At 38.6% G+C, this 22187-nt stretch overlaps 1 long non-coding RNA gene across 2 annotated transcripts in view; it reads right to left on the bottom strand.

The window, feature by feature from the left end:
• Nucleotides 1-22187, bottom strand: part of LOC123613911 (uncharacterized) — a 380673-nt gene that overhangs the window by 109853 nt on the left and 248633 nt on the right. For both annotated transcript variants that reach the window (XR_006721338.2, XR_006721341.2), the window contains exons 3-4: nt 15214-15325; nt 13754-13806 (exon numbers count right to left, since the gene is read on the bottom strand). This is a non-coding gene — a long non-coding RNA (uncharacterized LOC123613911). The remainder of the gene's footprint in view (nt 1-13753; nt 13807-15213; nt 15326-22187) is intronic.

Below are 22187 nucleotides of genomic sequence, written 5' to 3'. Positions count from 1 at the left end.
TAACTTTTACATGCATCAAATGCTCTTAAACACAAAGACTTCTAATTAAATAATTTGACCTAAAATTTAACCTATTTTGGCAAGGCAGAATAATGCAAATTTAACTTGTCCATAGCAGTCTTTCTGCTTGGATAGTGCTCTGAATCTGTGAAAATATCCCCTATTTTAACTTAATGAATGTACTAAAAGCTGGCAATTAGCTTCCTATTATTTTGACTTGGACTGGGCTGAAATTAACAGTTTTATTCTATTAAACAAAATGCAACTTCTTAAATGTAGTGACTGACAGGATGACTAAGTACTATTCATGAAAAACTTACTCTGATTTAGATGCTTAGATATCAAAGTAACTAGACCAACTGTTTTTCCTTCCTATTGTTTTTAATGAACTTAATGCTGGGTCCTGTTCATCTTGCGATAATCCAGTCAATCAATTGATAATTTACCTACAAATGGTCAGCTCAAGCCAGAGGCAAAACAACCTGATTTTGGTTAGGACGTTGAAAAAAGTAATCGGAGTGGGAAAAGGTATCTTAAATATCCAGCCTCTAAAAGCAGGATTATCTAAATGAAATATGGTGAGTATAATCCTGAGTATTGCTCTGTGTTCCCAATGGGTTGCCTCTACATATAGATTAGTTGGTTGTCATGACACCAAATTCTTAATTTAATGCAATATGAGATTACAAATGAGGGCAGTTCTCTGTACTATGATGCTCTGATGTACTTTAAATAACATTTTAAACTTTCTTTGAATTATGAACCAAATTTTTAAGCAACCTTTTAAAGATGTTTTTCTACATTTTCTACAATTATACATTAACTGATATATCAAAGCTCCAGTTCTAGTAAGATACAAAACTGAATACTTTGTAAGCCATTTAATTACCCTTCTAATTGAAAAAAAAAACTAATATGCAAATATCCAAATTCAGAAAGTAATTGGGAGGCGCTGCTAATGATTCCACTTCTTTGGAATTTTTCACTTTACCTACAGAATAATGGATTTTTGAAAATTCCAAATTGTTCTTGCTCATTTATTTTGGCATTTGCTGCATTTGCATTTTTATTATCTGTTAGCCTGTTTTCATTCCTTATTATGGAATGCCCTTCTGAAAGACAGGATCCATGGCTTTCTTATTTTTCTTACTACAGTGTTTGACACATAAAGGATCTCAAATATCGGTATATTAGTGAAGGAATTAATTAACTAAATATGATTTGAAACAACTTTTCAAAAGTATATACATATATATTTTTTTCTTTTTCTTAAGTCTTACAACTCTCAGATGCATTAAGATCTGTTTATAAATTACTTCTAAGCTTTTCAGAAGAGTCTCTTTACTTCTTGCAGAAAACACACAGGGTAATTTTTCACAAAGAAATACTATGGAGTTAGATTCTTCCCCTTTGAGAAAATGTTCATAGACTTATAGGAAGAATGAACTGATCCAAACACTTTCTTCCACAGTTTTCAGAGCAAATACTTTTCTTTTCTGTCCTTTTTTCCATTAGCAGCGCAAAGAAGTGAATGAAAGTAAATAAATAAAATATTTTACCCCCATCGCATTAACCCCTATGATCACAAACTTCTATTTACAAACATTGGATTTCAAAGAGCCTCATTGGTCAGTGAGGGTGCCATCTCAAGCTTAAAAGCAGAGCTGATGAGAGACAGGATGATTGCTTAAAATATCCTAAGGCTATGAAAACCAAAATGGAGAAAGAGTTATTTAGGCATAACTAAAGCATAACAAAAGAGAGAGATAACTGGATGGAGAAAATGTTTAAAAAAGAAGAATTTCAAGGGGAAAATCAGTATATAAAAAAATCCCCTCAAACTTTCTTAACAGTCTATTGGGCTGTAGAAATGGTTCTAATGGAAAATAGTAGGAAAAGCCAGGAGTGCTTAAAACTAGACCAAAAAGTATCAAGGACGAAGTGAGGATGAGGACAACCTCACACAAGCAAGAGATGTGCGAAAGTGATGAAATAAAGTCTCCTGTTTTTAAGCATCTTGGTTTCAAGAAATGAAATCCTTTTGTTTCTTCTAAATTGGTTTTTCCAAGAAAATACGCTAAGCACAGCACCGATGAATAATTTCTAACAGCCCTACAAGTCAAATCCTAATTTTCAGCCACATAGTTAATGACTGCTTATTTATACGCACCTTCTAAGGGCGATATTCTATTTTATCTTCAACCGCATGTATGCTGTTCTAAATAACTAAGCAAAAGTCATGCTCTTTGGACTTTTTTCCCCCAAATCGATTTCCCTCCATATATAACCCTACTTAGAGTAGCGGAAAAATAAACATCCAGTGTTTTCCCTCCCCAGCTATAAAAGCGCCAAGATTCCTCAGCTTGACAAATTTAAATGAGTTGAAGACATCTCCCACATGGGAATATGTAGTGCTGGCTCGTGGTCAGAGATAAATTTTTCACTAAACCTGCACATAGGGTGAGGAAGGGAAACCTCCCTGATTTTCTTCCCCTCCCTTCATCTCTTCTTTCAATTGGAGAATAAATGGAAAGAATTTTCTCTCTTTTTCATCTGAATTTCCAAAAGACAGCATTTCAGATAAAACCATGAAGATTCTATCTGGTCTACAAATTTCTGAATATAAGCACACACTGTTATTCTGCCATATGCCAGCGATGTTGGCTTCCTGATTGTAATAACATCCTGTTGGGATGGAAGTGCCTAGTAAGTGTGGTCCATGAGATTGCTTGGTTAATATGGGGGCCCCTTTTTCCCAGGCTTCAATCCTCCTCTTGGTTTGGATGATGAGATGTTCGGGCTGTGTTGGCCACTCTTTGTTGTTCCGTTATTTGCATTTTGTCTGCCCTTAAACTTCCTCCTAGTTTCATTATGTATTTACCCTTGCTCCATTCCTTGCTGAACAACAATGGATCTCAAATGCAGGAAATAATGCAAACTACAGGTTGGTGGTGTGTCGTGGGGCAAAATCTGCTTCTTTATTTGGGTTGATCTGACGAATCCATTTAATTCAATAGAGTGTTTGACCAAATAAATGAAAATTCAGATGAAGCCCTGATCTGAATGATGCATGCAAATCCAAACCTCAAGATCGTTGGCGTGGCATTTTAACTCCTTCTCAAAAGAATCCTAGGCTTGAAGTTAAGTCTAAATTGAAAAGTTTGATAGTGAATCGTGCCAATTCAATTTATGTGACCTTGGGCAGGTTATTTAACCTTCCTAAGCTTCAGTGTCTTCCTCCACAGGGTACATGTGTTTGGAGAGAATGTGCATTCAAATAGGAAAGGAGACAATAATAGGTATTTTCTAAGAACTTTGTGAGCACTGGATGAAATGTGTGGCTAGACACGGTATTTGCTCGAGGCACGATATTGTGTTGCCTGTACATTATGTAGAATTTATCGATTTATGATATTAACTATATATTTATGAAGCATTTACCATATGCTGAATCATGATTCTCTAGGTAGGATCAAGGGACACTTAGGTGTCCTGAAGATACTTTTAGAGTATCGGCAAAGTCAAATTTATTTTTATAATAATGACAAGTTGCCTTTTTTTTAACTTTCATTGGCTCACAAGCATATAGTAGAGTCTTCCAGACTGCATACAACATGAGATGGCCAATAGCTGAATGCAGTAGTAGATAATAAAATAGACTTGCCAGATTGTGAAGGGGTCCTGAGGGAAACAAAGTTTAAGAATCACTGGGTTCAACTCTGCTGATTCGCTTTAGGTGGGTGTGTCTGGAGATGAGCCGGTGCATGGTGGTTGGAATTACTCAGCTCCTTCCTCGCCTCTGTTTTTCCCAGAGGTGAAGCCGCACCCTTCAGTTAAGGCTCTTCAGTGACGTGAGCTAGAGTCAGGAAATTTAAGGTCCCGATATTAGATGCTGTTGTTAGTCATGAAAATGAAACCTGGGGAAGGAGTGTGTGTCATGGTTGTATACGTGACTGATCTACAGAGCTGTGGGTTTAGCATCTCCCTTTAAATTCAGCAGCAGTTTACTGAGCCCCTGCAGTGTGCCATGCACTGTACTACAACTGCACAAACGATCTCTTAATTAACCCTCAGAACCCTGTGGGATAACCATCACTGTCATCATTTGCCCTTGGTGTATACGACCTACTGGAAAGGAAGGAGAGTCTAGTGGGGAAGGGGTGCTTTCTGGACCACCTACATTCAAATCCAGCCCTGCAACTCCCTAGCTGTGTGACCTTAGGCAGAGCACTTAACTTCTCTGTGTTTCATTTTCCTCATCCATAGAATGGGTATAATAATAGCACATACATCATAGAGTTGTTAGGAGGGTTGAATGAGTCAAAATATGCAAAGTGCTAAGAAAAATGTCTGGCATTTAGCAGTCACTCCATAACTGTTTGTCATTATTATTTTTACTGTCAACCAAATAATATTATTGATTATAGTGTTAAAACTACCATTTAAGAGACTCATGGATATTGTAGTACCCATGAGTCGATCAGAAGTGTAAAATTTGAAACCCTATAGGTATAGAAGAAAACGGGTAAATTCCTATATAAACTGGGTATAGTTACGAAAAGTGTTCTTATTGATTCAAAATCCAAAGCCAATAAAGAAGAGTGATGATTTGACAATATAAACATGAAAAAACCAACTTTGCACAGCACAAAACACCATAAACAAAGCTACAACAAATGACAAACTAGTAAAAAATATTTATATCACAGATAAACAGCAAATACTACATATATAACTGTATGTGTGTGTATCCCATGTATGTGTATGTGTGTGTGTGTGGAGAGAGAGAGAAAGTGTCTGTGTGTGTAATCTTAAAAATTAAGGGAACAAGGACCGGAATCATAGGCAAAAGACAAGAACAGACAAGTCACCCAAAAAGGTCAACATTAGATGTTAAACATATGAAAAAGATGTTCAACTTCACTCCTGGCAAGAGAAATGAAGCATAAAGCTACTCTGAGTTACTATTTATTACCCATCACCTATCAGATTGGCAAAATTTTTAAAAAGTTGACAGCACATTCTATTGACAAGTTAGGAAACCAGGCACTCACGGAGGGGGAAAAGTGGAAACGCAGGTTGATACAGCCCTGTGCAGGAGAAGACGGCACAATTGATAAAACTAGGAAATTACAGTATCAATACACACCCACCGCAAAATACAAAAATACACACGCGAGAGGTTATTCATTGCATCACTGTTTTAAATGGCACGATACGGGTACAGCCTCAATGCCCACATATGGAAGAGAGATTGGAAACAACGACAGTGCATTTGCAGAAGGCAGCACCATGAAGTTACAATAAAAAAAATTTAAAATAAAATAAAATAAAATAATGAATAAGAGCTCTATGAAATGATATGATGTGATTTCCAAGATATATGGTAAAGTGAAAAAAAAATCAAAGAGCAAAAGAGAAGCTATACTCTGCTATCTTTTGTTTAAGATAGTTTCACTTAGTAAAGTGTGAAGTCATTCTTGAACCCACTAAGCCAAACACTGTCACACTCCAGAAAGGCATCTCTCCAGGATCTTCCAATTTTTTTCTCAAGTCACATATAGCTAAGATTTTCTCTTTAATTATGAGAAACTTTGCCCCTAATTGCTAAACACTATGGCCATACTGGGGGAAATCATGCAAAAGCCAACACGATTTCCATACTATACTGTTATTCCTTCATTTTACCAATAGCATATGAACCAAAATAAAAGTTGCATTGTTGCAGAGCAGACTGTTTTGCTAATAATTATCACTTTTTTTTGAGGCAGTGGGTCTCCCTAAGAACAAAAAGGTGAAATGGAAGCCCAGCTTTGTCACTTGCTAGCTGTGTGGCCATGGGCTCAGCACTAAACCTCTCTGAGCCTGATTTTTTTAATTCTGTAAAATTAAGATATTAACAATGCTTACTTCATATGGTTGCTGTGAGCATGAAATGAGATAATGCTTGTAAATGCCTAGCACATATTATTACCATTATTACTGTCTTCACGAGCATCGTGCCCTTCCTTGGGCTACACCACAGCACTGAACTGTGTGTCTATGTCACACAGACACACAAGGCACACACACGTGAACACAGGCACAAATAAATATGCCCAAACACGATTAGTCTTATATTTCACAGCTCCCTCTCCTTTTTTTTTCCCATCTCAATAACCTTAATGTACTTTGCCCCTCACATTCTTTTTTTTTTTTTTCCTTTTTTGCCCAAGCAACAGAAAATTATGATGTCACAGTTCTGGAGACTAGAAGTCCAAGATCAAAGATGTCAGCTGGTTTGATTTCTTTTGAGTGCTGTCTCCTTGGCTCGTAGATGGTCAGCTTCTATCTGCATCTTCCAATGGTCTTCTCTCTGTGTCCTCATCTCTCTCTATCTTTTTTTTTTTCATAAGAACTCCAGTCATACTGGATTGGAGCCCACCTTATTGGCCATATTTTAACTACCTCTTGAAAGGACCCTATCTCCAAACATTCTAAAGTACTGGAGGGGTTAGGACTTCAACATATGAGTTTAGGAGGAACATAATTCAGCCCATGAAAGAAAAAATTTAATTGCTGTCATTCTTACCATCCTATTCACTAACATTTCAACCGCAGTCTTTCTTAGGCATCTTGTCTGTTAGCCAACAATCCACTGTAGGCATGAATGGAACACTCCATGACTATATATAACAACAACCTAAAACCGTGTAATGATCAAACCAACAGGCCAGCCTTCGGTGAGTAGCTACATGATAAACTAGCTGAGGGTGTACGTCAAATTCTTGTTCTGATCTTGGAGACTTTGCTCATAAAGTTCCTTCCACCTAAAATGTCCTGCTCCATGTTTCAAATCCTGTCTCAAGTCCCTAAACATCCCTCAGCCTTTACCATGTCCCCAGAACCCAATGAGCTTTCATCGTTCATTGGTCTGGAACAGGCTTGAGTATATTGACTTGTAATGTTCTTCAGTTGTTTTCTGTGTTTACCTTGCTTACAGCAACAAGCTTTTAAGCTCTGAGCACAGGAGTCGTCTTTTATTACCCGAATGTACCCACCGCAGCACCTAGGAGTGTGTGTCCCGTATCGTCAATTACCTACAAACCCTTATCAGACTGAATTGATTTGAAATGCTTCTCACTCTGTTTTGTAAATATGTTTATAGCAAAAGGGATCAAGTATTACATAGTGATGCAGTAAAACTGACTACATATTTATAAAATCCCACCCTTGAGACTTTATGACAAGGAATTTATGAATCATATTACACAAATTATGCCATCTTATAATTTTGTCTATTAACCTCAAGGGGATGTTATCGGTTGTGGAAATTTTCTGACAGGTTGTCATACTTCAGTCCAAGTTATAACAGATTCTGACACTCCAAAAATCTTGATTTAATGTGCCAGAAATAGACAGCGACTGTCACGGATGGTCTTGTCTGTTCTGAGCTAAATTCATTCCTCAGGGTCAGAGCATCACATCTCAGCAATGAGATTTCAACACTGGTTCTGATCCAGGTCAATGAATAAGATATCATGCACCCAGGCTTTACATAGAAATAATAAATGGATTCGGTTTTCTCCTCTGGCTATCAGCTTCTTTTCCATTTCCACCCCCCACCCACCCACCATAGTTTAAGGGGAAAACAAAGCACAAAACTCTAGATAGAACTGGGAAGGAATAATTTCTTAATCAAAATCTAATTCTCCTTGTAAGTCAGGCATAAGCCTAGGGTGCAAAACAAAACAACAATAATAAAATCATAAACTGTGCTGTATGATTTTGATTATATTGATATAAACCGAACAGCAAGTGTCATTTAGAGCATTTCTACTCAGCTAAAGTGTACTTTATGTTTTGAGCCCCCAAAGATGTCTACCCCCTAATCCTCAGAACCTGTGAATCTGCAGACATGATTAACTGAAGGATCGTAAGATAATCCTGGATGATCCACGTGGTTTCAGTGTAATTACAACAGGTGGAAGAAGGAGCAGAAGAGTGATGTGGGTCAAAGAGTGATGGGACTATGGAGGACCGCTCAGAGAGGTGCTCCAACACTACCTAAAGATGGTTGAAGGGGGCCATGAATCAAGGAATGCAGGCAGCCTCTAAGAAAGAGGAAAAGGCAGGGAAAATGATTCTCCCATAGAGCCTCCAGCAAGTAATGCAGCTTCCACCATGATTTTAGCCAAGTGAGACCCATGTTGGACTTCTAACATGCAGAACTGTGAGATAATACATTTGTATTGTTTAAACTTTTGTGAAAATTTGTTATGGCAGCAATAGAAAACTAACATGCTCTACCTGCATAAATGTAATCTCGATGAAGGCATGAATCATAATCCATCTGCTGCTCCTTTCCAAATCATAGGATAGAGCTTGATCCATAATACACACTTAGTACATTTCCTTTGAATGAAATATGGATGCAACCTTTTATATTTCACCCAAACAGTCCTAGTATGCTATCTACCCTCACTCTCATCAGCAGTCTTGTTCCATATATTTAGGTATCGTCAGCATCTCTCAAATTTTATAGATAAGGAAATATTGAGCACCTTCTTCAACGTTATCTAGCTGTTAAGCTGTTAAGAGGTGTAGTCAAGGCTTGAGACAAGGTCATTTGACTTTCAATCCAGTGACCTGTTCACTGCATGACTACCCAATTTCAGTTCCTAAAAGAAAGAAAGTGGATTGGCCAACAGAACCTCATTTTAGTTCAGTCTGTTACGAGGAGCGTGTCTCTAAAACAGGCTAATGCTCTCTAATTCCATTTGACATTGAAGATAATTCAAATTAGGAATAAAAGAACAACATCACACCTTAAAAGAAACATCTTGCCATTCTACTTAGAAAGCTCACTGTTCAACAGGAAAAGGTGCCCTGGGTTCTTTGTCCAGCCATAGAGAGCATGAGAGGTATCTACGGTGCTTGCCCCGAGAGCCAGATGGTATAAAGTAGCAGGGAAGCATCCACAGCTCTGCTGAAGAACGACCATAGAAGCCAGAAGTCCACCCCACACGCAGACAGACCGACCAGCCCAGAATCAGGCCTCCACGTCACTTTGTGCACAGGAAGCCAACTTGGGTCTTCTTTGATTCCACCCTCCTTTGGTGGCTGTGTTAATCTACTGCAGCATATTAAACATAGTAGTGAATGTAATAATAACTATTATGTATTAAGCATTTACTACGAACCCAAACCCAAAAAGTAGTTGACCCAGTTACTGCCATACACCCCCCTCCCCATCCCCTGCCTCCGGTAACCACAAATCTAATCTCTTTTTCTATGAGTTTGGCTGTTTTTTGTTTCTTTTCTTGTTTTAGATTTCACACGCATGTAATATGCATACGCCCCCGGTGTATCACACACGCACCCTGTGGTGGGCGTGCACGCACCGAAGAATGGTAGTACGGGGCAGTGTGGGGGCCCCAGAAAGTCAGTACAAGACTGGCCGAGGGAAGGAAATATGGTTGGAAGTAAAGAATAGAAAACTATACTTTCACTTGCCTAGGATTTTTTTTTCTCTTAAGCCTTAAAAGAAAATGGGTTGCTTGTAAAGAGAGAAAGAGAGAAAGAGAGAAAGAGAGAAAGAGAGAAAGAGAGAAAGAGAGAAAGAGAGAAAGAGAGAAAGAAAGAAAGAAAGAAAGAAAGAAAGAAAGAAAGAAAGAAAGAAAGAAAGAAAGAAAGAAAACTATACTTTCTAAATAAAAAACTATTTTCTTTATTCCAAAGTGTGTATTCTTAAATGGCAACATATAGCACATGCTGGTTGCTTTATTTTTTTAAGTGCTGGCTTGTTTTCTTTCTTATGCTTTGCCCCTTCCTCTGCTCCTTCTCCTCCCCTCCTCTGTCATCACTCCTCGCTCTGCTCCAGAGCCCCAGCAAGGTGCCTGCACCTGTGTTGAAGTTGTAATTTGTTTCTTTTCACATTTTTTACCAAGCCCTTATGATCACTTATAAACGTATATGCCTATATAGGTGGGCGTGTGTGTGTTTCTGTATGCCATAATATGACTACCTGCATCTTGCTTTGTTATGTGCCGTTTCACTCATAAAAATCCCTGTCAGCTGGTGAAACTTTAGTTCATTCTTTTTAATAGCTACATAGAATCACATGATATAGATGTACCATAATTTAATTTGTCATTTCTCTACTTAAAATCAATCTGGTCTTACAATAACCAAGACATGGAAGCAACCTAAACGTCCATCGACAGATGAACAGATAAGGAAGATGTACTGTGTATATGTGTATGTGTGTATAAATGTATATATATAAAATATTACTCAACAATAAAAAAAGAAATAATCCCATTTTCAACAACATTATGATATTAAGTGAAGTAAGCGAGAAAGGGAAGACAAATATCATTTATACGTGGAATCTAAAAAATTGATACAAATGAACTTATTTACAAAGCAGAAATAGACTCACAGACAGAAAACAAACTTATGGTTACCAAAACAGGAAGGAAGGGAGAGATAAATTAGGAGTTTGGGATTAGCAGATACACAAGATAACAAAGACGTGTAGAGAGCACAGGGAACTATATTCAATATCTTGTAATAACCCATAATGGAAAAGAATCTGAAAAAGAATTCGGTATGTATAACCAAATCACTTTGCTATACATCTGAAACTGACACAGCATTGTAAACTAACTAAACTTAAATAAAAAAATAATTTCATACTAAAAAAAGTAAATTGATGACACTTGTAAAATAAATAAATAAATAAATAAATAAATAAATAAATAAATAAATAAATAAATAAATAAGTAAGTAAGTAAGTAAATAAAATCTGGTCTTGGTTAAGAATTTTCCCTTTTCTCTAAACTAGACAGGTAGGCTTCCATAATTTTCTTCTAAAATTGTGTTATTTCATTTAAAAATATTTAAAGCTGTGAATTCATGTGAAGGTTAATTTTGCATATCCAGATTGGAAGTCATTTGTGCCACCAATATCGTTAAGTAACCTAGCTTTTTCTCACTGAAATGATTATAGGTTTTTAAAAATAGATGAACTGTCCATATAATAGTAATATTTTTCCTGCATTTTTATTCTCTTCTAGTGCCCTAGTCCCCCCGTGTAATGCTGTTACCATGTTTATCTGACCACCCTGTGATGTTGGCCAAGGCACATCTCACTATTCTTTTCATAATATTTTGACAATTGTCGTGCATTAGCTCTTCCTTTAGACCATTTTATACAACTCTCTCCCAAAGCTTGGATTCTAACTGCAATGACATTCAATGCACATACATCAGAACAGTCCTAAGATATTGTCTTCTCCTTCAAGACCATGGGTATATTTTTCCATTTGTTCTAATCTTGTCTTTTGATAGATTTTCATATTTTGATTCATACTTTTTCTGAGCTTCTCTTATTTAGGTTATCCTTAAGCATTTCAGGGTGTGACCTCTGAGATCTTTTCTTGAAGCTGCTTTTGCACAAGGGGCGAGTGCTTGTTCTTACCCATGCTTGTTTGGGGTAACTCGGAGAACATGCTGATGGAGACCACATGGGTGGGGATAAAGTTTTCCAAGACACCCTTTGGCACATCACTTCCCTGAGTCTCTCTCAAGCTACTGGGTTTCTGAGCACAAAAAGGAAGTTTAAGCAGTATTCTCTGTCTTAAGTATCTGCTGTATGGCTTTGGTCATAGTCATTCCAACTTTCTAATTTATGTCATTTCAATCACATGTACCATGTGCGGTCTTTGTGTTTTCACACAGGTAGTTCTCAGGAAATTATGCCGAATGGGGTTTTTGGGTATCTTCCTTTAAAGAGAAGGAGTATGAACACACCTTCCAATATTAATAATATTTCCATTATAAAGAAGTTAAGATAATCACTATAAGAATTTCCAACGTATGTAGATTAACTTTTGTGGCAAAAATAAAAATTAATTCATTAGGTATGACTCTAAATTCCTATGCATAAATGTTTTGTTTTTTACTTGTTAAGCACCTGTGCTAATAAAATCCTTGGGTTCTGAGTCTGATAGCAGCCTTAATAAAAGTAAGATTACAGAAGCAGCAATAAAACCTATCATGCATGATTAAGGATGGAGGGGCAAATTAATTTGGCATTGCTTTGACAGAAAATTTCCCTTTGTTGTGCTTATATGCCTGTGTTTTGTACCAACAGCTTTTGTGATTCCCTCGTTTAATCAGCTCGAGATGTTTACTCGGCAAATGCACAGAGGTAGGAGCAGGCAGGCAGTCCCGTGCTGCCTGTGGCATTTACACACACAAAAAAGGCCTAATAGTTTGCAAAACATTGGGTTACTCTATGTTTGAGATATCTTTTAAGGAAAAATTCTAATTTTGGTACTTTCATAGAAAGAACAGGATATATTTCTTACATCTTAAAAGCAAAATTGAGAAAATAAAATTGATTATGGGTTAAGGAAAATCCATAGCAAACTCTATATCCTGCAGTTTCCCCCCAAATATCCACCTTCTATTCTATGAACAGATTTTGAGCTTCATGGAACACTGGAGACAAAGAGATGGCAGTTTTCTATGAGAGACAGCAGGAAATCCAGGATAAGGGTAGAATTTAACATCCCTCTTTTTGAGATGATTAAGAGTCTGTGCTTACCAGCAGCATGGAATGTGCTGTGGAATCACTTTTGGCATACAATAATTTTACAAGTTTATATGCATTATGACATAATTATGATAAAATGTAATTAATGAAAGGAGGACCGAAATGTATGTTTCTATGTAACATATAAGGCAGTTACCTAAAGATCAACTCATAGAACTACTAGTTACTTGCTTCAGTGTTGGGAAGTTATGCTGTATTCTACTGTAAAATAACTACTGTCCATATAGAACTTTGTCTTACCCATGTGTGGTTTTTCCAGTTGCTTTCTTATGTGCACTGATCAAAGAAAACTTAGTCAATGTCAGCTCTCAGAAAATATAAGATGCTGTCTAAGTTAACGTATGGCCAGTTTTAGCCCAATTTGTGGGAAAATGACAATAACTTTTTGGTATTTACATCTGCAATAATACTTTAAATTCACTTTGATTTACTTTCATTTGAATTGCATCGATCATGCAGGATTTTCCTGGATTTCATGAAAGATTTAACCCGCATGAATGGCTTGTTCCCCACAGAAATCATTTCATAATTGAGAAAGGATGATAAATATCTCAGAATAGGAAACCATTCTTGATTCAATAGGACACTGACTTGAAGTTCCCATCCCATTCAACTCAGTTTTAATTCTAATGAATTGTTTCTTCTGGGGAAGGGATATCTGCATATTACTTTGGAGAAAAAAAAAAAGCCAAAGAATGAAGGTCTAAGTCTGGGATTACAAGTATTAATGAAGATTATAGCAGGCAGCAATGAAATTTTCTACATGGCCATAATATTCCACCTAAAAAAATTAAAAAAAAAAAAAAAAACTAAATTCTAAGCAGCAGTCCATAACTGACGGCTAGACCACGAAATCCACAAGAAAGTGATCCAGAACCAGAAACACCTTTAAAAAAGAGAAGTATTTCTAAGGAAAGTTCTTCTAACTCAAAACCTTAGCAAGAACAATAGTTAGGGTTACCATGAAGTTTATTATCCGAACCAGGACTCTTTTGAGACTGAAAGAGGGAATATTTTAATTACACAAGAACATCAGAAAAAACCAAGACCATCCTAGGAAAACTAAGCTGGTAAATAATGTTAGTCTCATCAATAGTAAAAACTTTGCCCCGAGTGGAGTTTTTCTCACCAAGTTGCCCCGAATCTTACCTTGGTGCAAGACATCGTTCTTTTAACTCATCAACACAGTGGTAATCATGTCTCTGAAAAATAATGGAAAACATTTATTTAGTACTTATCAGGTAATGAGCTCTTAGCACACACACATTTTAACACTGGGCGAAGAATCTTTACATGTATTGTCTCATTTAATTCTCACTTGCTACTTTTATCCTTATTTTATAGTTGAGAAAACTGAAATACAGGAAGTAAAATGCCATTGATCACCCGTTTACTGAGTGACAAAGCCCAGATCTGAATACGGTTTGATGCTGTAATCTATGCTCTTAAATAATACATTTTATTCCTTTGTCATAGTTGCCTTTAACCATTAGAATCACAATTGTGCATAATTCCTCCTTCCTATGCCCGCAGCAGACATTGCTAATCTATCCCTGTATCCTTCCTGCTGAGCTCAGAATGCTTCTCAGCACAATACTCTAGGAAGCAACTATCAATGTTCAGATCTCTCTACAGACCTTGAATTAGTCAAGATCCCTACTTTTAAAAATGGGGAAACTGAAGCCCCATTGTTTTCACTGAGGCCAACACTGTGATTGTTCACCTAGCATCACTCCCTACCCCTTTTTTTCTTGCCACCAAACCCTGGTTTTGTTCAGCTCCTAGGTGGCTGCATGTAACAGAAGAGGCTGGACTTTCTCTAGACCCAGGACATAAGCCTGGATTAACCCAAGCTGATCATGTTATCAGCATTCCCCTTACCAGTGGCCAATTTAGGAATGAGTATGAGATGCTGTTCTGGCCATCTGGGCGACTACTAGCTACTACTAACTAGGGAGAGGGAACTCTGGAAAACTTTGCTCTTGAAGAAGAAACACACGAGAAGATACAGTCCATCCTCTTTTTCCTGCCTTGGGACACTATAATCCTTGGGGGAGGGTATCATTTAGAATATTGTCAGCCACAAAACACAAGTTTGAAGATGCCAGCTCCTCTATTACGTGGATAATCAAAATGTGTTATATTAGCTTTCTATTACTTTATAACAAATTCTCCCAAACTTAGCAGCTAAAAACAACACACATTGATTACATTTTCGGGGGTCAGGATTCCAGGTATGGCTTAGCTGGGCCATCTGCTCAGAGTGTCACAGGCTGTAATCAAGGTGTCAGTCAGAATGCATTTTCATCTGGAGGCTCAACTGGGGAAGAACCCACTTCCAAGCACATTCAGGATGTTGGCAGGATTCATTTCCTTGCAGTTGTTTGGTCTGAGGGCTTCAATATTTTCTGGCTATTGGCCAGAGGCCCCCCTCGGGTTTTATAGGCTGCCCATAGCGCCTAGAGCCTTCTGCAGCCACTTGCCCCACGGGCTTCTCCAATATGGCATTTACTTTGCTGAGGCCTCAAGGAGATTCTCTCTCTGTGTTTTCTGGAGCTATCTGTGGGAACGAGAAGGAGCATACTGATTTTCCACAAACAAAAGCAAACCTGGGCGCCTGGCTTCACAAGTGGCCAGATGGTTTCTCAGTGATACACAAGCTACCTTCAGCAAACTGGGGCATGGGTGCGCGTAGAATTTTCTCTTCTCTTCTGTGGTCACCTGTAGAGAGTAGAAAGGGAGAATTGAATCCAGAGAAGGTATTGTATAAAAATTCATACATTCATTGTTTGTGCATTCATTCATTCCTACATGCATCCAACAGACATTAAAGGTGAACGAAATATAGTCTAAGAATTCTGGCAGAGGCAACGATGAATCATCCACACATACATAATCTAATGGGAGCTGGGAGAAGCAAAAATACAATTAAGTTTAAAACAACACAGAAACTATTAAGTACCTTAAAAGATGAACATGCCTTGGCAAGGACCAATGCTTGTGCTCACTACCACTAAATGCTAAGCTTGCCTAGAGGATAAAGAGCTTTTGTCCAGCAAGAACACAAAGGTAAATGAGAACATTCAAAAACAGGGAGGCGGTAAAAGAGCAGATAAACAAAGGGAAGCAGAAGGGAAGTGTTCAGTTGACGAGGATCTGAGCCAGGGAGCACGGTGAGAGGAAAATAACACAAAAATTTCCTAGGATAAAAATGAGGACTGTAAAAGTCGGTTATCAGAAAGAGAATGTACCAGAATCCATAACATTCATAATAGGCTTTTCTCAGGAGACCTCAATTCCCTTATGCCAGCTCAAGACAGTTTACAAGAGTTAGGGCAACCAGCAGATGGAGAAGTTTCCGGATCCAGCGTGAGTTTAAATAAAAAGAATAAATTACTGCAGCTTGCATTCTCATAATTACCAAAGAATAAAAGAAACGTCACTGACAGGAACCCATATTAAATGCAGTGAGATGACACGTAATATCTGCTTGTGGGAAAGCAAAGCTATCCCTCCAAACTGAGCCTTTCTCCATTTTCTCCCACCTTTCTCTCTTCTCGGCGCCTCTCTCCTAAACTTCAGTCACTTGATGAATCTGAAGTCACCAGTCCTTCCATAACTTCTCTTGGAAGCATCTTGTTCAGTAAAAGACACACATCTCATGGTTATTTTCTTTAAAAGAGATAGGATCTTGAGACATAAATTAGAATGTATTGAGGTAATTCTCGACATGAACCGGGAGCCAGAGCTTCACACCATTAAGTCACTAAGCTTGGCTCACAGTGGGTCTCGTAGGGTGGAGATCCCGGGCCCTCCCGGACGGTGTCCAGCAGGGTCATCGCGCTTCACACGCGTAACTCGCTTGACAGTAAAAATGCATTCACATGCTCTCTGCCTCCCACCTCCCTCGAGTTTACACAACATTCGTAAATTCAGATCTTGTAGCATTTGGGGGGATTCTAAAATAGACGTGCTTTGAGGGTGTGTTTACTGTGTGTGTGTCCTCCTGTGTACTGCTGTGGTCAAATGAATTACATGGAAGGCATGTGAGTCAACAGACTTTAGCAAATCAAATCATTGGATTTGTGAGTGCATATATAGACGCCTGGCCTAGGTTATTAAGCCTGCGCTTTTTGGATGAAAATGTTTTCCTAGCCTTTTGTTCTTCCTGAAAACTCATTCTCAAGCTCTTCTGAATTCCCATTCTGGAGCAGAATGCAGTCCTAACAGGGATTATCATTAATGTTTGATGCAACAATAAACATTACTCCAGCGGGACCCTATGTGGAGCTCGTTCATAAAGAAAGAGATGAGTTTTATTCTTATGTCATTTAAAAAAATACAGATATTTCATGCTAGCCCCAAACCACACATTTAATTGCAGCTCTAATTTTAACCCCCAGCATGGAAGATGGAAGGAGGGAGCATTGAGTCTACAGTGTTTGGCAAACAGTAGAGAATCATAAATGAATGAGGTTTGTATTTATCTTCTGGCTTTTCCTGGTTGAGCTTTTCAAGCTCATGTCAGGATCCTACTACCACTGCTTTAACGCTACCTTAAATGGGAGGAATCTGGTGCTTTTCCCATCTTGACCTCACCCGCCAGTCCTCACCTTCCATCTCAAGACAGTTGCTCGGTCAGCTAACACACTTAATGAGTGCCTGCTCTGTGCCAGGCACTGTTTAGAAACTGAAAATGCAGAGCTGAAGAAGATACTGTAAGTAGGGGAAAACAACAGGCCAGTGGATGAATATGTCATGGACGACCAGAGATGATCTAGACCTTGAGTGACTTGACGCCATTCACATGAGAACTGGGCCCAAACACAGGCTGGGCTGAGCCTATCGGTAGCACTGTGATTGCCCCACCTTCACCCACAAAGGGAGAGAGGAAAGACTGTGAGGTCGCATCAAGCTGGAGCAAGGGCTTCAAGCTAAGCTGTCAATTTTTCAAAACAGATTATCATCAGCAAAATCCCAGAATTTAAGAAAGCTGTTATGGAGCCAATCCTGGCCATACTTTTGTGAAGAATGTTGATTAGTGACATTCCCACTCAGAATACTTGCTCAGTAATGACCTAAACTACAAAATGACATGTACCGGCTCTCCCAGTTCAGGTTCTATCTGCTTCCCCATGTTATGTCTTGTCTTACCGTCTACATCACACTCTCCTGAAAGCAAAGACTCCTGAATATTGCCTCCCAGCCTTGCAGAATGCTCAATCTACAGTAGGTGCCCAACAATTTTTGTGAAAATAATAAATGGATGTTTGGATAGACGATGGAAAGATGGAGATGGATAGATAAATATATTCCATAAAACCCCTGCATTTCTTTATAAGGGACAGTAAGGTCAATCTCAACGACCATTACGAACAATCATTTTATTTAATTAGATTCCACGTGAATTTCCAGACCCTGTTCTGAAGAACAGACCAAGCTTCTCCAACACATTTGACATCCGTATCCCTACAGGAGGGTCCAAGGAAAACCAGATTGTGGACGTTGGTTGTTATGAGTTGAATTGTGTCCCCCCGAAAAATTTAGTTGAAAGTCCTAAACTTAGTGACTTTATTTGGACATATAATCTTTACAGAGGTAATCAAGTTGAAATGAGGTCATTAGGGTGAGCCCTAATTCAATGTGACTGGCGTACTTATAAAAAAAGGAAAATTTGGATACAGACACATGAAGAGACCCAGGGAGAAGACAGTCACCTACAGAACAAGAAACATCTGAGACCAGTAGAAGTTAGAAGAGAATAGAACAGATCCTTCCCTAAAACCTTCCGGGGGAGCATGGCTCTGCCAACACCTTGATTTTTGGGCTCTTAGCCTCCAGAACTGTGAGTCAACAGATTTCTGTTTCTAATTAGTCTAATTTGTGGTCCTTTGTTATGGCAGCTCTACCAAATGAGCACAGTTAGAAACGAGACATTTTTGGTGCAGGAAAGGAATGTGTGAACACATGTGTGTGCCTGTTTCTTTACTATTGAAAAGACTTTTGATCATTCTGTTCCTATTTTTTATGGAAACCTAATGACAATCATCTCGGAAATGTTTTTGACAAACTCACAAATTATAGAACCCACCAGCTCCGAGGAGAGGAATTTGAGACATCAAGTAGATAACCCTTTCCAGGCATTTTGGCTGTCAAGGGGAGAAAAATGGTGGTAGATGGAAGTCAAAATAGGGTCATGGGAGGGATTTTTTTTAACAGGAAAACTAAGAGTATGCTTGTATAAGGATAAGCCAGGGAAAAGAAGAGAACTCTGTGAGTGACATCTTTGCACAGATAGAACAGAATAGGATCAGGGCGGGACGTGGGGGCAGGCACCCCAGACTGGGTACTTGTAATACTAGTTCTGTTATTCTTTCTTCTCTGTACCTTCTGAAACATTATTTTTTTAAAGCTGCAAAAATCCTATATTAAAACTTTTACTTGCCAAAACGAGGAATTAGAGGTGATTAATCTCATTATAAAAGAACCCTTTAAATAGCAAGCTCCCCTAGTGCATTTAAAGGATTTTTAATATTGAATTTGCACTCTACTCTTTTTAAGGAGAGGGTCTATTGCATAACACTGGGTACATCTGTACACAATTATACAGTACAGAGGAAAGAGACGTGTGGCTACATGGTTATGCCCACGGTTCGGTAATTTCAAGTATAATGTAGGGCATTCCCCTAAAGACTTAGACTTTAATAATTTGAGGAGATTGTTTTGTTTAATTTTATCCTGGCAGGATTAGAGGATGGATATTGCTGACATGTTAGCATATTTCTCACTTGAGTGAATGCTGCAGCTGTCTGAGAATATACTGTTTGTTTTTTTCATAAATTAATAAGCTCAAATGTAATTTTTGGTCTCCTTCAATGCCTCTGTGTTTTTTATATATTCTGCACAAGTGCCTCAATGTTCCATTCTATTTTAACTATAAAATATAATAATGCATTAAAGGGAGGTGGTAACGTTTATCATAAAGTTACAATTTTTCCACTTTGCTTTCCAAATCCATTTAAGTTAGCAGCACAAAGCATAGCTCCTTTACAATGCTTATGTTCAGAGCAGAAGCGTATAAATATTCCATCCCCTGAACTGGTTCGTAAAGAGAACATTATAGGAAGGGATATTTTAGGTAACATCAGTACATATGTGTAAACCCCATATAACTTAGGCTATAAATTCACAAGGTCTCAAACTCTTTGTGCTGAGAATTCACACAAACTTCTTAATGAGATCAGAAGACAAGCACCTGCTGGCAACTCCTCCTTTGTAATTATTATACCGGTGGAGTTCTTGCTTTACCTCCAAGAAAATGGAGTTTAATTAAATTACAGCTCTAGATGATTAATTATGTCTTCTAGAAGGAAAAAAATGAGATGTGAAAAATTCAGCCAATCATCTGAATCTTTACTATCCAGTATGGTGGCCATAATCCCACTGTAGCTGCCCAGCACTGGCAATGCGGGTACTCTTATTTGAGATGTGTAAACACCCACCCACTCTTAGTATTTAAAAAGAAAGAATATAAAGCTTCTCATCAATTTTTTTTTACATTGATTACATGTTACAATAGTATTTTGAATACATTGGATTTAAAAACACGTATTATTGAAATTAATTCCGTATGTTTCTTTTTTATTCTTTTAAATGAAGCTACAAGAAAAATTTAAATTACATGTGTAGCTTGCATTTATATCTACAGGATAATGCTCCTCTAGGTGTTTCCAAATCTTACATGCTTCACAATCCACCAGGGGGAAAACGGCTGGTTGATTACCTGCCATATATAGTTGGCATGTTACTGTGGTTAAGACCATAGATTATGAAGCCAGAGTGCCTGTCTCCACCTTCTGAATCTACTTCTTCACGGTAACCTACTTATCTTTGCAGAGCCTTAGTCTTCACAGCAGGAAAATGGGGATGACGGGGGCACCTGCCTCATACAATTTATTAGCAGGGCTTAGTGAGATGATTCACATAAGGATTTTAGCAGAGCGACAGCCTGTGCAGCATTCAAGAGCTGACAATGTTTGTTTAGCCAGAGCAGAATTTTTTAAAAATTGGAATGTGATTTCCTGTAGGCGAGGCGTAGACACGCCAGTGCCTCCCTGCCGTTCTCTATTGTTTGTATACAACCGTTTGAATTGTCCTTGTCCCGGGGACCTCTGAATTTACGGAAGTGCCACTAACTGCTCAAAGCAACCCCTTTTATTGTCAGATCAGAGGAACTTCAGGCTAAATAGAGATTCTAACCAATCAAAAATGCACACGGTGCCATTAGTTGTTGTTTTCCTTATTTATTTACTGTACTCAAAACGTGTCTCTTTCACTGAGGTCCCCAGGCACAGCACAGTGATGCAGACTGCCCGCATTAAATTACATTCTGATGGCCCAAAGAGATCCGAAGTTTTCCTTACCGAGTATACCGACAGCGGGACTTACAGCAAGGCTTGAGAGGTAAGCCAACTCAAGTTCTTCCAGGCCCAAAGGAGGAGCAGGGAAGCCGGCATGCTAAAACACCTGTGTTAGTAAACTAGCTAACTAGTCTCTATTCATGCACAGTTGATAGCTGAGGCAATGAGGCAATTAAAATATCCAGATAGTTTATAAAAGACAGTTATGTCGTTGGAGCTCTGACCATGTTGTGACCTCACTTTTGCTTTCTCTTCCTTTACCCTAATCAGGAACCCTTGGGAGCACAGTCCCCATACAGAGTGTGTCCCTTTGGACACAATCCTTAATCTCCACGAACACTGAATTCTATTAAAAATGGCCCACAAGGCCCTGAACGGCCTGGGTCACCCCGCCCCTCTCACTGCTTCCCTAGTGCAGTGTGACTGTGCTGCGGCCACTCCGCTTCCTGCTGCTTCTCCAGGAGTCCCTGTCAGTCCGCACTCCCAGGCCTCTGCACACACCGTTCCCTCTGCCGAACGCTCTTTGCCTGGATACCTCTCTGCCTCCCTGACTTGCCCTCTGGCCATCTTGTCTAAAACTGTGTTTATTCATCATTGCGATCCTAACACAGTCCTTCTTTCTCTCAATTTTAGTTTTCACATAGTATTTACTACTTTCATTCTACTCATTTTACATATATTTTTTTAATTATCTGTATTTCCTGCTAGAATGTAAGCCCCATGAGAGCACAGATTTCTGTTCATTTTGTTCAATTGCTATATTCTTAGGACTTAGAAAAATATAAAATACAATACATAATGATCATTGTTAAGAAGTACAGTAATGCAAAGAAGGGAGAAAAGAGATGCACGTGAGGGACAGAACGTTGGCCGAGGAGGGGCTCACAGAGAAGGTGCATTTGAGGAAAGATCTGAAGGTCAGGGAACATTCAGCGGCAAGCATCGAGAGAAAAAGTGCAAAGACCCAGCGCGGAAGCAGTCCTGACACGTAGGTCCCCCACACATGGCACACTGCAGGTGCTCTTGAGTTGGAAGACTTAACATGGTTAAAATGGAATGTTTCCCAGCTGATCTGCAGATTCAACACAAGCCCTATCAGAATCCCAACTGATTTCTCTGTATCAGCGGACAAGCTGATTTGGCTGTTCAACATCTGTATTTGT

Source organism: Camelus bactrianus, chromosome 20 (genome assembly GCF_048773025.1).
Source record: "Camelus bactrianus isolate YW-2024 breed Bactrian camel chromosome 20, ASM4877302v1, whole genome shotgun sequence".
In the NCBI taxonomy this organism is placed as follows: Eukaryota; Metazoa; Chordata; class Mammalia; order Artiodactyla; family Camelidae; genus Camelus; species Camelus bactrianus.
The sequence above is the reverse complement of the archived record's forward strand: the minus strand, read 5'-3'. Positions and strand labels throughout refer to the sequence as shown.